Raw genomic sequence first — 13,218 nt, 5'->3', positions numbered from 1 at the left:
ATAAACATGCCTAGATAAATATATATTTTTCCAATTCATTTTCTATTGAGTTTTTTTAATATTGATTTATAGGAATGCATTTTGTATGCTCTACATGAGTCCTTGGCTTTTATTTGTTTTTGTGTATATTTAAACAATATCTTCTCCCAATCTAACTATGTCTTTTGATTTTCTTTATGGTGTATTTTGATAAATAAATATTCTCATTTTTGTTGTAGTCCAACTTATCAATTTTTGTCCTTTCTATAGTCAGTAATTTAGGGCCTGAGCCCTAAATTACTGACTAATTAGGGCCTGAGCATTTTTTCATATATCTATTGGCCACTACCTTTTCATTTTTTGATATTGAGTTTATGTGGGCCTCATAAAATGAATTAGAATGTTTTTCTTCTTTCTCTATCCTTTGTAAGGATAGAATTAGTTTTTTTGTAATATTGTTTTTCAGTAAGTCTTTGGAGATCAACATTAAGAAAATTATCTAACCCTAAAATTTTCTTTGTGAAAAGATCTATAGTTAAAGTTCAAATTACTTTAATAGATACAATTATTTATACCTCTAATAGATTCAGTTTTGCTAAGTTGTATTTTCTTTCATTTCATCTTTATATTCCAATTTACTTGCACAAAAATCATTTATAATATCTATTCCTTATTATTTTATTGTGTTTAGGATCTCTAACTTAATATTTCATTTTACATTGCTCAAATTAGGAACATATTCTTTCTTTTTTATTTTTTCTTGATAAGTCTTAAAAGAAGCACATAATGCTTATTATTATTGTCCAAGGACACAATTTTTTGTTTGTTTTCTACTTAATTCATATTTATTTTTTATTATTTGTATTATACTTTCTTTGGGCTTGTTTTCTGTTTCTTCTGTTGTTGTTAATTTCTTAAGATGGAATTTTAGATCATTAGATTTGGGTTTTTTTTTGTTTTTTTTCTACTCTACTCAGTTGATACAGATTTCTCTTTAAGTATATGTTTTACTGTATTGCATTAGTTTTCACATATTTTATTTTTATTATCTTCTAATTCAATTTAATTTCTAAATTCCTTTTTAATATCTTCTTTTACTCATTATATATTTTAGAGCATATTGCTTTGTTTCCGGAAATTGGGTATATTAGTTTTTTTTTCCCTTTCAATTGATTTATGACAGAATTTCTGTCTGCTGAAATAAAATGTTTTGAAATGATTTTAAAGCTTCAAAAATTTGGGGGCTTTATTTTAAGACTAAACATACAATTATTTTGGTAAATATTGTATGTACAGTTGAAAAAATATTTATCTAGTCCTTTTGGGTTTAGTGTTCTTTATATGACAATTAGGTTAATTCCATTAATTAACCTAGGTTAATTAGGTTAATCTTGTTAAGATCTATACCTTTTCTAATTTTGTGATTTTATGTAGCATCATCTATGAAGAAAGGTTTATTTTAAAATCTCTCTTATGTGTCATAGATTTTCTGTTTCTTTTTTGAGTTCTGTCCATTTTTTCCTCATGTACTTTGAAGCTCTGGTATTAGGAACATGGATTATACATTGTAATATCTTTCTTGCAGTTGACGTTTTCATTATTGTGGAATATATCTCTTTGTTTCTTCTAGGTCTCCTGAACTTAAAGTCTACATTGTATGGTACTGGTTTGACTTAGCTAGTTTTATTTGACTTAGTGCTTGCATGATATGTATATCTTTTTCTGTGCTATTAATTTGACATTTCTTATATTTATATTAAGATGTGTTCTTTATACTTAAGGTATTTTTTTGAAGATTGTATTAATTTATTTTTAGAGAGAAGGGAAAAGAGGAAGAAAGAGAGGGAGAGAAACATCAATATGTGGTTGCCTCTCGTGCACCCCCTACTGGGGACCTGGCCTGCAACCCAGGCATGTGCTCTGACTGAGAATTGAGCCAGTGACCCTTTGGTTCACAGGCTCATGCTCAATCCACTGAGCTACACCAGCCAAGGACTTAAGGTATGTTCCTATACTGACATCCAGTTATCAGTTTACATGCCACTATAATATGTCAAACATATTTTAAAGTCACTTTTCTTAAAAGGCATACATGTTTATAATAGCCACAAGGGCTATAAGATTTTCTGTTATAGATGATGAAGCATAATTTAATGAAATTATATGATTATTAACGTATATTATATGTAATGCACATTTTCAAAAGGAGTGGTATAATTGATTATTCAAAAAACTAAACTGTCATTGTTTCAGTATTCCATTTCTCCGTTATGCCCTCTCAAGTCTTTTGCAATCCACTTCTATTTGCATTGTTCATTTGGCTTGGACTCTGATGAAAGAATTCTGATTTCCTGGTAAACTCTTGGAGTAAACTGCTATTGCTATGAGAAGATGTCCAAAATTTATGAATCAGTAATCTAATCTAGACTGGCAACTCCCATGGAGATAACTTAATTTCCCTTTTACTGTGGTCATAGTCTCACGTGGAACACCGGGTCACAAGCTGTGTTCACCACCTTAGTCACTCTCCAAAATAACCTTCACCAGCCACACTTCTTCTGTTACTGCAGCATCCAGGTTTACCTGCCTGTACTAATAAATCGGGTGACAGGAACCACTGTGTCAATGTCATGTGTCATGAGCCACTGTGTCAATCTCATGTCTGACAACTTTTGTACCTCAATGTCTCTTTTCTGTACCACAGATTACAGGCTTTCTGAGCAGACAAGATTCAATGTAGAATGTTATTTTATGCTATAGAAAATGTAAAGTCCCATCTTTTATGTGATTGTGTAAATATAGCAGAGTCTTGTCTGGGAACAAAATAATGTAATGAAGTTAAAAAAAGACATAACTTTGGGGAGAATAGCAGAAACATTTTTTCAATAATTCTAGAAAACTCATTGAAGAAAGGGTAGGTAATGTCATAGTACTGTATAAAAATTTTGCACTTTTGAGGTCCTAAAAAGATTTTGGGGGTAGTAGAAAGAGTCACAATGATACTTAGATTCTAGCCTCAGCTCTTTATTTTGTGACACTGGTCCACAAATTTCAGTTTAATTTCTCTGTCTATATCAATTACAGGCTGGTGTCAAGTACCTTTAATAACCTTTCAGTGTTTAACTGGTTAATCTCAACATTGATACCAGACATTGATAGGACTAGATATTTAAAGGAGTAAACCTAACTACTGTGATTTGAGGTATATGGAAAGATTTCCATTTGAAAAGCAACTACCTACTCTACACTCTGGATCTGACAACATCTTTGTGCATTTTTTTTTGATCACAAAAATTCTCCAGTTGTTAGGAGAAATGATTTCTTAAGGTTTACTAATCCATGAATCCAGCTGTCTTAGAATAAATGGTGTTCTCTAAGAATATGAAACTGGAAAAGCAGGCATTCTTGCTGCCTGTCACCTGCAGACCCAATGAGCAGAAACAAGGGTTGACTCTGTATGGGCACTTTATTCAGAGAGCCAGCTAGCTGAGAAGACAGAGGGTTCCCACCCTCACAGACCATCTTAAATTCAATTTTAAACCTATCCTGTTTATAATAAGAAGAAGAGTGTAGGTAAGGGGTTTGGAATTCAGGGGAGAAGTCAATCAGATATAAAGCTGCAGCGTCCTTTCACCGGTGCCCTGGGCGGTAGACGTCTCACCCTGGAGCACAATGGCTCAGATACCATCTGGATCGATTGAGTCCTCCTGAGGCACAAAGGTGGACCTGCTTATGGTCTCCTGGAGTCAGGGTGGGTCATACCTTCAGTTCCTGGAATAATAGGTTTCTACATACATTAATTACTGAGCTTATTTACCTATTACCTGAAGCTAAAAGTTTTCCAACACTTGAGACCCCATCAAATAGAGTGCAAGGAAGGGACACATAAATAAATAAAGGAGAAAAGTACTTGAAAAGGGGAGAATTAAACATTTTCCCACTTTGAAATTAACCCTCAGTTTACTTTTTCAGTCAATAATAGTCAACCTTCAGGTGAATCTCCAACAGGCTTTCCCCTTGAATCCCGTGAGTATGTAAAAGAAGTCCAGGGGAGCAAAAGTCCACTTGGTTAAAAAATTGTCTCTGAGAGGACATGTGGCAACAACATTATCCTTTTTAGATTTCTGATTTTCAGAGGTAGTTGTACGGTGTAAAGTTTTTGAGATGGTCAGATCAAAACCAGACATTGTCAGGTGATATACAAGCAGTGGTGAAGGATTATATGTGTAATGACAGGCAAATATATCTTATAGAAACATAAAACAAATGGGAAATAAAAGAGCGACCTATTGTGATGTAATACTTGTGTATCCACCAATCCTGGAATTCCTACCTATGTATCAACGAACTTATGAAGAAAGGAGTAAGATAGTGAAGAAATATGTATGCATGTAATACGATAAAATCCAAAATAGGAATAAGTTCAATAAAATAGTTGATCTATCCCAACAAATAACTATTAATTGAAAATACTGGATATGTCCCCACCCCCAATTCTAGAAAATTTACTAACAAGGGGCAGAAATTGTGCTTATACAACATAAAAACTGCAAACTTCTGGGGCCCAAGGAAGATTCTCCGGGTTTGCTAAATCTCATCCCAGAAAGAGCAGGGGATGTGTGATAAGTTTCAAGAGAAATCATCACCATCTCAAAACAAATGCAAATAAAAGTGAGAAAAATAAATAAAGACCCTAGCCAATTCCAATGGCAGGGGGGTCATTTTTATAGGCAGAAAGTAATTATCCAGCTGGAAGTTATCCAGAAAACCAGAGAGAGTGAATATCCCTATCCCATCTCAAAATTCTGTGGGATTTTTAATGGATGCAAATGGTCATGACCTTGAGTTTTATGCTCCATCTACGAAAAGAACGTAGATGGATATATCTTAACCACTACGCTGGGCATTGCCTCCCTCCCTAGACCCATACTGTGGGGCGTCGATGCAGAACCAGGGATTAAGAGGTCTGTGAACACGATGAGGATAACAAGTGTTCTTGCAAAAATTATTTGGTTCAATTACATGACTTATTTTACAGGATAGTAACAGTGCTGTTTGGCTGCTAGTAGAAAACTGCAAAACTGCTTAATGAATTTCTGTAGAGGAATTTAGTATTTTAACGACAGAGTGAAGATCATCCATAAGAGGCTTAATATTGCTTCTGTTTCCTCCTGGAACAGCTCTCCTATCCTCCCCAACACCAGTTTGACTTGTGTTCATTAGTCATGGCCTCCCTGTCTTGGACTAATTTTGCACACATGTATTTGATTTGTAGTGAATGGGTGACAGATTAGCCAGATTGCAATCATAATTGAGCAGAGATCCATGTCATGTAAATCACGCAGCCCAGCATCCACTTCTGTTTGCCAAGGCAGCAGTCTCGACGCTGCCAAATAAAGTGACAGCCCTCATGTATAATACCCAGCATCACTATAAGACAGATATTTTTGAGAGCTTCTTAACTTGACCCCAACTTTGATTTTGTGGTTTTAGACCACAAATTACCAAAAAGAGATCACCCCTAGGACTGCTACAATACGATTCTAAGGCAGAAATGAGAAAGTATCACAGCTTATCACTTAGTCTGTGCCAGACCTTGCACTAGATATTTTGCATATGTTATTTCATTCAACCCTCTCAATAATGAATGGGTACTAATAATGTTAGTCAACAAATGAGGTGAAGGAATATTATTTTTGTTCAGGAAACCAAGCAACTAACAACTCCATTTTCACCACCTCAAGCTCCTTTGCATATAAATATATAAAACACACACAGAGAAACACACACTCATGTACTCATAAAATTCATGCTCTTCACATAGATCTGGGAAAAAGAAATTTTGCAGTGTAAAATTTCCCTTTTATCATATTGTATTTTCTGTAAAACCATGACAATCGAATTATAGCATATATGCCTGAATCCAACAGATGATGTATTTATTTTCCTTTTTTTTTCTTGGATGCATCTACTTAAACTTCATGTGTTGCTCTCTATTGAAGGGGGCCTAGCTCTTTCAAACTATATTTCTAGGTTCACTTGCTTCTGTCTGAGTTCCGCTAATGGGAGAAATTGGCAAGACACCAAAGGACAGGAAAAAGAAAAACTACTTATGTTTCCTTTTCTCTCTCTCTCTGACTGAGGCCATGGGTAATGGCTTTGTTCTCCCTAGCTTCAGTTTTCCCTCCTGTCTGGTCCCAGCTTGCATGGGAAACCCAACTGTATTGGATCATCTGTTAACTCTGTCTCCTCCCTTTGTTCTTTCAGTTAGGTGGTGATACCAGCTGTCTCGCCTTATCACTTTCTTGGTAATATCATTTCTAGCACGCAAGATTAATTGTGATGAAAGTCTACTTATTTATTTATTTGGTCTCTTGTGCTTTGCCTGTCATGTCTAAGGAACCATCAATTAACCCAAGGTCTACAAGATATATTTCCATTTTTTTCTAAGGATTTTATAGTTGAAGTTCTTACTTTTATACTTATGCATCCTTTTGAGTAAACATTTTATATGGTGTGAGCTCGAAATGTAACCTTATTTTTTTATGTGGATATTCAGTTGTCCCAGGACCATTTATTGAAAAGACTATTCTTATTCCCGTTTAGATGACTTGATACACTTGATTACTATAGTTTTATAATAAGTTTTGAAACAAGGACCCTTGCATCCTCTAAATTTATAGTTCTTTTTCAAGATTGTTTCGGCTATAAGGTCAGTAGTAATACTCCCTCTTTCATTCCTGATTTTAGTTATTGTGTCTATTCTCGCTTTCTCACTGATAGTTTTCTCACTGATCATCTTAGCTAAAGCTTTGTCAGTTTGGTTGACCTATTAAAGAAACTATTGATGTAAGAATGTCTGAATATATAGAGATTTTTTAAAAGAGTTTATTAGAGTTTATTTGAGACACACAGAGGACACGCTTGGAAACAAGTTTGCAAAAGACTGAGAACATTGTTTCCAAAAATGAGAGTTGAAGTTTCTTTTATGCATTTGAATTAAGAAAGGAATGTAAGAAAGTACTTACATAAGGGTGGGAGAGAGCATGTTGGGGATTAGATTATAGCACAGTTAACAAGATTATGTCTTCTTAAGGGTGGGTATGCTTCCAAGGGGTCTGGAAAATAGGTATTTCAAAGGTGTGTTAACCTAGATGCACAAAAGTAAATAAATAAATAAGAAAAAAGAAAGGGGTTGCTTGAGGCAGAGATAAATCTTTTACTAAAGAAGTTATATGTGTGGCTTGGGTGTGGATATTTACTATGACTGTCCAATTAGCAATGTATGATTCAATCACTCTGAGGTTACTCAGTGTCACTGAACTTGTTAGATAATAGAGCCCTGTTTTCATCCACGTAACTAATTTTTGGTATCAGATTTTCTCTATATCATTAATTTTTGTTGTAATCTTTATTATTCCTTCATTTGTTTAAGTTCTCTATGTTCTTTCTTTTCTAGCTTCTTATGATAGAGTGTTACTTTATATGTGGCTCTTATGGCTAAAAATATCTCGGTAAGGACTGTATTAGCTGCATCCTGCAAGGTTTGGTTGGTTTGTTTGTTTTTCATCTTCCAGCATTTTCTAACTTCTCTGTGAATTTTCTTTGGTCCATTGATTATTCAAGACAGTATATTTAAATTTTCGCATACTTATAAATTCCTCAAATTTCCTTCATTACTTCTAATATAATCAAAATGTAGTCAGAAACATATTTTATAATGTTTTTAATTCTTTTTAATTCATTACAGATCATTCTATGTTTTAATATATGGTATATGTTGAATATTTTTTCATGTGCACTTGAGGAGATTTATATTCTATTGATGGGTACAGGGTTTCATAAATGTATAGTTTATAGAACTGTAATTGTAGCTATAATGGGCTTATGTTGTTGTTCTAGTCTTCTACTCACTTATTACTCTTCTGCCTAGTTGTTCTATAGATTATTGAAAATGGGATAGTGAAATCTAGAATGATTACAGATTGTCTATTTCTCCCCAAATACTCTTAGTTTTTCCTTCCTGTCATTTGGTATTATGTTATTAGGTGCCTTCATGTCTATAATTGCTATGTATTTTTTATGAAATGATTCCTTTATCATCATAAAATACCTTTTTTCATCTCTAATACAATTTTTTATTTAACACTCATTTTGCTTTGTATTAATCCTGCCAATCCAGATCAGACTCCTTTTGAGACAGTTTGCATGCTGTATCTTTTTTCAACCTCTCACTTTCAACAGATTTGTTTCTTCGATTCTAAAGTATAGTTCTTATAGACAGTTTGGTTACAACCTTTTAAACATTGTTCTGCCAATCTCTGCCTCTTGATTAGTAGATTCCTGTGTTTAATCCACTTATATTTAATGTAATTGCTGATAAGGTAAGATTTACATCTGCTATTTGGCTATTATTTTCTTATGTTTTGTGTCCTATTTTATGTTAAATAGATATTTTCCTTACGCTAAATAGATCTTTTCCAGTGTACCATTTCAATCATCTTGTTTCTTTTTCTATATATTTTTAGGTTTTTTTTTCTAGTGATTATGATGGAGATTAGAATAAGCATCTTAATTAAAACAATCTTGTTGAATTTGGATTAGTACTAGTTAAATTTCAATAGTGTATAGAAAATTTATTTCAAAATACATCTATTTTCTTCACCCTCTTTTTTCTTTTTATTGATATATAAATATCATTTGTATATACAGGATAAGGCAAAAGCAGGTTTGCAGTCATTCATATGGAAAATAATACAATAATTAATAAATAATTACATGAGAATAAATTGTTTCATATACCCACAACTGTAAACCTACTTTTGCCCCACCCTGTGTATATAAATTGGAGTGATGACATCACAAAAGCCCAAGACATGAAAGATGTATGTTTGCAGTTTGTTCCCCTTTAAAAAATTATTAAATGCATCTAGCAAAAGTAGAACAGAAAACAAAAAGTCAAACCCCAGGTGTCAGCAGGGTAAAGGGGGTACCCAGGTCAGCTACAGGGTCCTGGCACCACAGTCTTCCTTGAATAAATGCTCCTCTGATGTTTGCAAGCATTTGCCTAATTTACAGAGTTCTGAGTAAATTGATTTTGACATGTTTTTGATATTATTTTTGCTGCTCTGTTAGATGAGCAGGTTTGTAGGGGGCCTCACTCTGTTTTTCTGGAAATCCTACTACTAGAAACATTTGGAAGGGAAACATTTTAATATAACTTCATCTTGTACATGTATAAAGGCAGTTGTTACCAATAGTCTAGTTTTTAATAGAAATACAATGAGAGTCACAAATGTAAACACACATTTATTTAAATATTTAGTAGTCATATTAAAATAAATAACATGAAACAAGTGAGCTCGGTTTAAATAATACATTTAACCTCATAGATCCAAATTATTACTAGCTCAACATACAATCATTATAAAACTTATTGAGATATTATATATTCTTTTTCCTACTAAATCTTTGACATTTAAAAAGTACATTATTTATTTATTTTGGGAGAAGGGGAAGGGAGGAAGAAAGGGAGAGAAACATGAATATGAGAGAGAAATGGCAATAGGTTGCTTCTTGTCTTCACCCTCATCAAGGACCAAACCCACAAACCAGGCATGTTCCCTAACCAGGAATCAAACCATGACCTTTCACTTTGTGGAATGATGCCCAACTGAGCCACACCAGTCAGGGATAAATTTTTGAAATTTTATGTGTATTTTAACTTCTAATTCAATTCATACTAGCCATATTTAAAGTACTCAATAACCACATGCAACTAGTGCCTATCATATTTGAGTGCACAGTTCTAGAAAAAGACTACATGGGTTAATGACTGTTCTACCACTTACAAGCTAAATACCTTTGCTGTTCTTATTTGTGTTTTCTTTAAATTTTCTTATTTTTAAAATATAAACTCAGGATGAATTTTACCTTATAGTCTGATTGTCAAGCTATGGCTCATTGGACAACCCTAACCCGCTGTATATTTTTAAACATAAAGTTTCACTAGAATTCAGTCATACTCAGTTATTTATACATGTTATTGCTGTATCAATGGCAAATCAAATTTGGGACAGATTATATGGCTTGCAAAGCCTAAAAAACTTCTTGGCTGGTCCTTTGTATAATAACTCCTGCCATATAGAGTTGTAAAGGTTAAAATATTTAACACATATAGTACTTATAACAGAGGGTAACATATGTATTTCTCATATATTAGCTAAAATTATTATAAACACAGCCAAAAAATGTATCTAATAATACTTTGTATTTAAAAATGCTGCAGATAAGAGAGAAAAAACAGTTTGTCACATTTGGTATAATTAACCAAAATATGTTGTTCTAAGTTTTTTTTAATTAATTAATTTTAAGATAAAAAAACAGAACTAAATTTTTGATTTGGTTCTATAATAATCCTCCTATAAAACACATTAAGAAACTCTATTATTTGAATATGTTCCAAATATTAGAATTTTTACCTAAAACCATTTTCGGAAGTTTTTATGTATTTTTTGAATGATAAAATTAAAACTTAACTATAGGAATATCTTATTAAATGTTGCCACTCAAATACTCAATTCACAAAATCCTACATTTGGTCGAGGAGGTGCTGTATTTTCATACTATTCCAAAAGTTGCTAAATAAGATATCATTCTATATCTAAGCTAATTGTTCTCTCACAACCACCTGTTCTTTAAGGGAAACAGGAATTCACTCTGCCCGAGTAGCTCAGTTGGTTAGACACCCCAAGATTGCAGATTTGGTCTCCAGTCAGGGCACGTACAAGAATCAACCAATGAATGCATAAATAAGTGAAACAACAAGTTGATGTTTCTCTCTTTCTCTCTCTAAGTAAGTAAGTAAGCAAATAAATAAATACAAGTTTAAAAGAATTTTAAAAGGGAAGGAATCATCCATAAGCAAATTTACAAATGTCTTGTGAAATGCATGTTAGTACAACATTGGCGAAGAGCTACTGCCTCCCTCCTTCTCATTAAGACAAGTTATTTTTTAAAGGTTTCAAGCTGATGGAAAACTTAATTGAAATCATCAGGTTTATGTATCCTCTCCTTCATTTTGCCACATTCATTTAATATTTAATCAGCATCACAGAGTGCATACTTTGCTGGATGCTGTGGGCATATAGAAATTAACAGTTGGGGCATTTTTCTCTAGAAGTTTACAGGAACCACTGAGTATAACACAAAGCCAAATGAAATCAGTATGAAGTCGAGGTAGTCATATTGTGCTGTGGGACAACAGAAGGAGAAGAGGCCAGTCTGACTGACTAGAGCTGAAAGGCTAGATATGATGCCCTCTAATTTGAGCCTTGCATGACGATTTGGCAGTTCCTGCCTTCAAAACAATCTCAGGTGAATGAAACAGTAAGAAAGCTATATTTTTATATATCCAGGTAAAGGCCATAATTTAGTATGAATGAGCCATGGAAGAGGCAGAAATAGGTAACAGTCAATGAGTTTAAAGAAGTAAGACGGGCCCTGGCTTGTGTAGCTCAGTGGATTGAGTGCAGATCTGCAAACTGCACAACTGCAGTTCGATTCCCAGTCAGGGCACATGCCTGGGTTGCAGGCCAGTTCTCAGCAGGGGACTCACAAGAAGCAACCATACATTGATATTTCTCTCCTTCTTTCCTTCCCTTCCCCTCTAAAGATAAATAAATAAAATCTTTAAAAAAAAAAAGTAAGGCGGCTTGTTTGTAGGGTATTTCTCATACTGCGTTAAGGGTTTTTGACCATGTGCTATAGGAAAATACGAATCAAGAAAGAGTTTTCACACAATAATAAAACATATTTCAGTCCTCAAAGTTCTTCCTAATAGCTAATAAAAGGATATAAATAAGTAAACATATATATTGACCTCTTGGGAGAGGTAAGTTTTTATCTACTACATCTTTAGGTCTTAGAGGAATACATATTTCTACATTTTTAGGAAAAAGGAAGAAGAATTTCTAAGTCTTCATAGGGGTAACTCTTTCTTTATCTTCCTGTTTGATATTCTGTATTATGGTCTTTTCTTTGGAATCTTTGTTCCATGATGTTGGTACTATAAGACAAGTGAAGGTAACCTAGTAGAGAAAGTTTAGACCTCTTGCTCTGGAGCTTAGCAAAGAAAAAATGTCTCCCCCTTTTCTGTCCTATTTGTTCTCATGTATTTTAGAGGAGCTAGTATTTCAATGTGGACTTAGAAAAGAGTTTCTCAAACTCACCATTATTTGAACCAGATGATTCTTTGCCAGGGGGAGCTTTCCAATGCTTTATAGAATGTTTAGCAGCATCTATTACCTCCCCCCGCCAGACACTGAGCACTCCCCAGTTATGATAAGTAAGAGTGTCTTCAGATGTTGTGAAACACCAACTGGTAGAGTAAACTCATTCCCAGGATTAGAGACAAAGGAGAACAAGGAGGCTTTCAGTTTATTGGGTTCAAAATATTGGGTCTGTCTCAGACAAATAAAAGAAATGTTAGTGGTTTCCCATAATCCAAGTAAGTACACAAGGAATATACATTAACAATGAAAAACATTATACAGCTTGATCAAGTGGTATTTATTCCAGAGATGCAAGGATTGTTCAATATTTGCAGATTGATCAATGTGATACATCACATTAATAAAATGTAAGATAAAATTGTATGATCACTTCAATACATGAAAAAAAGCATTCAGTAAAATTTATCATTCATTCATGATAAAAACTACTTTAAAAAGTGGGCATAGAAAGAACCTACGTTAGCATGACAAGCCATCTATGATGAATTTATAGCTAACTTCACACTTAATGGTGAAAAGATGAGAAAGCTTTCCCTCTAAGATCACGACCAAGACAAGAATGCCTATTCTCACCACTCTTAATCAACATAGTATTGGAAGTCCTAGACACAGCAATTAGGCAAGAAAAAGAAAGGAAATTCATCTAAATTGGAAAGAAACAAGTAAAACTATCTCTATTTGCAGAGAAAATGATATTATATGTAGAAAACACTAAAGACTCCACCAAAAAACATTAGAACTAAAAAAAGTTCAGTAAAGTTGCAAGATGAAAAATTAATAAGCAAAAATCAGTTGCATTTTTGATTACTGACAACAATCAGAAAGACAAATCAAGATCATACTCCATTTACAATTTCACTAATGAAGATCATAAATTTTCCCAGAGCATCTGCTCTTCCTACTCCTATTTAAAAAACTTACACTAGGTAACCCTTCAAGGCCTCAG

The sequence above is a fragment of the Sturnira hondurensis genome, unplaced genomic scaffold (genome assembly GCF_014824575.4).
Source record: "Sturnira hondurensis isolate 20B ecotype Veracruz unplaced genomic scaffold, ASM1482457v3 Scaffold0000880, whole genome shotgun sequence".
NCBI classification, from domain to species: Eukaryota; Metazoa; Chordata; class Mammalia; order Chiroptera; family Phyllostomidae; genus Sturnira; species Sturnira hondurensis.
The sequence above is the reverse complement of the archived record's forward strand: the minus strand, read 5'-3'. Positions refer to the sequence as shown.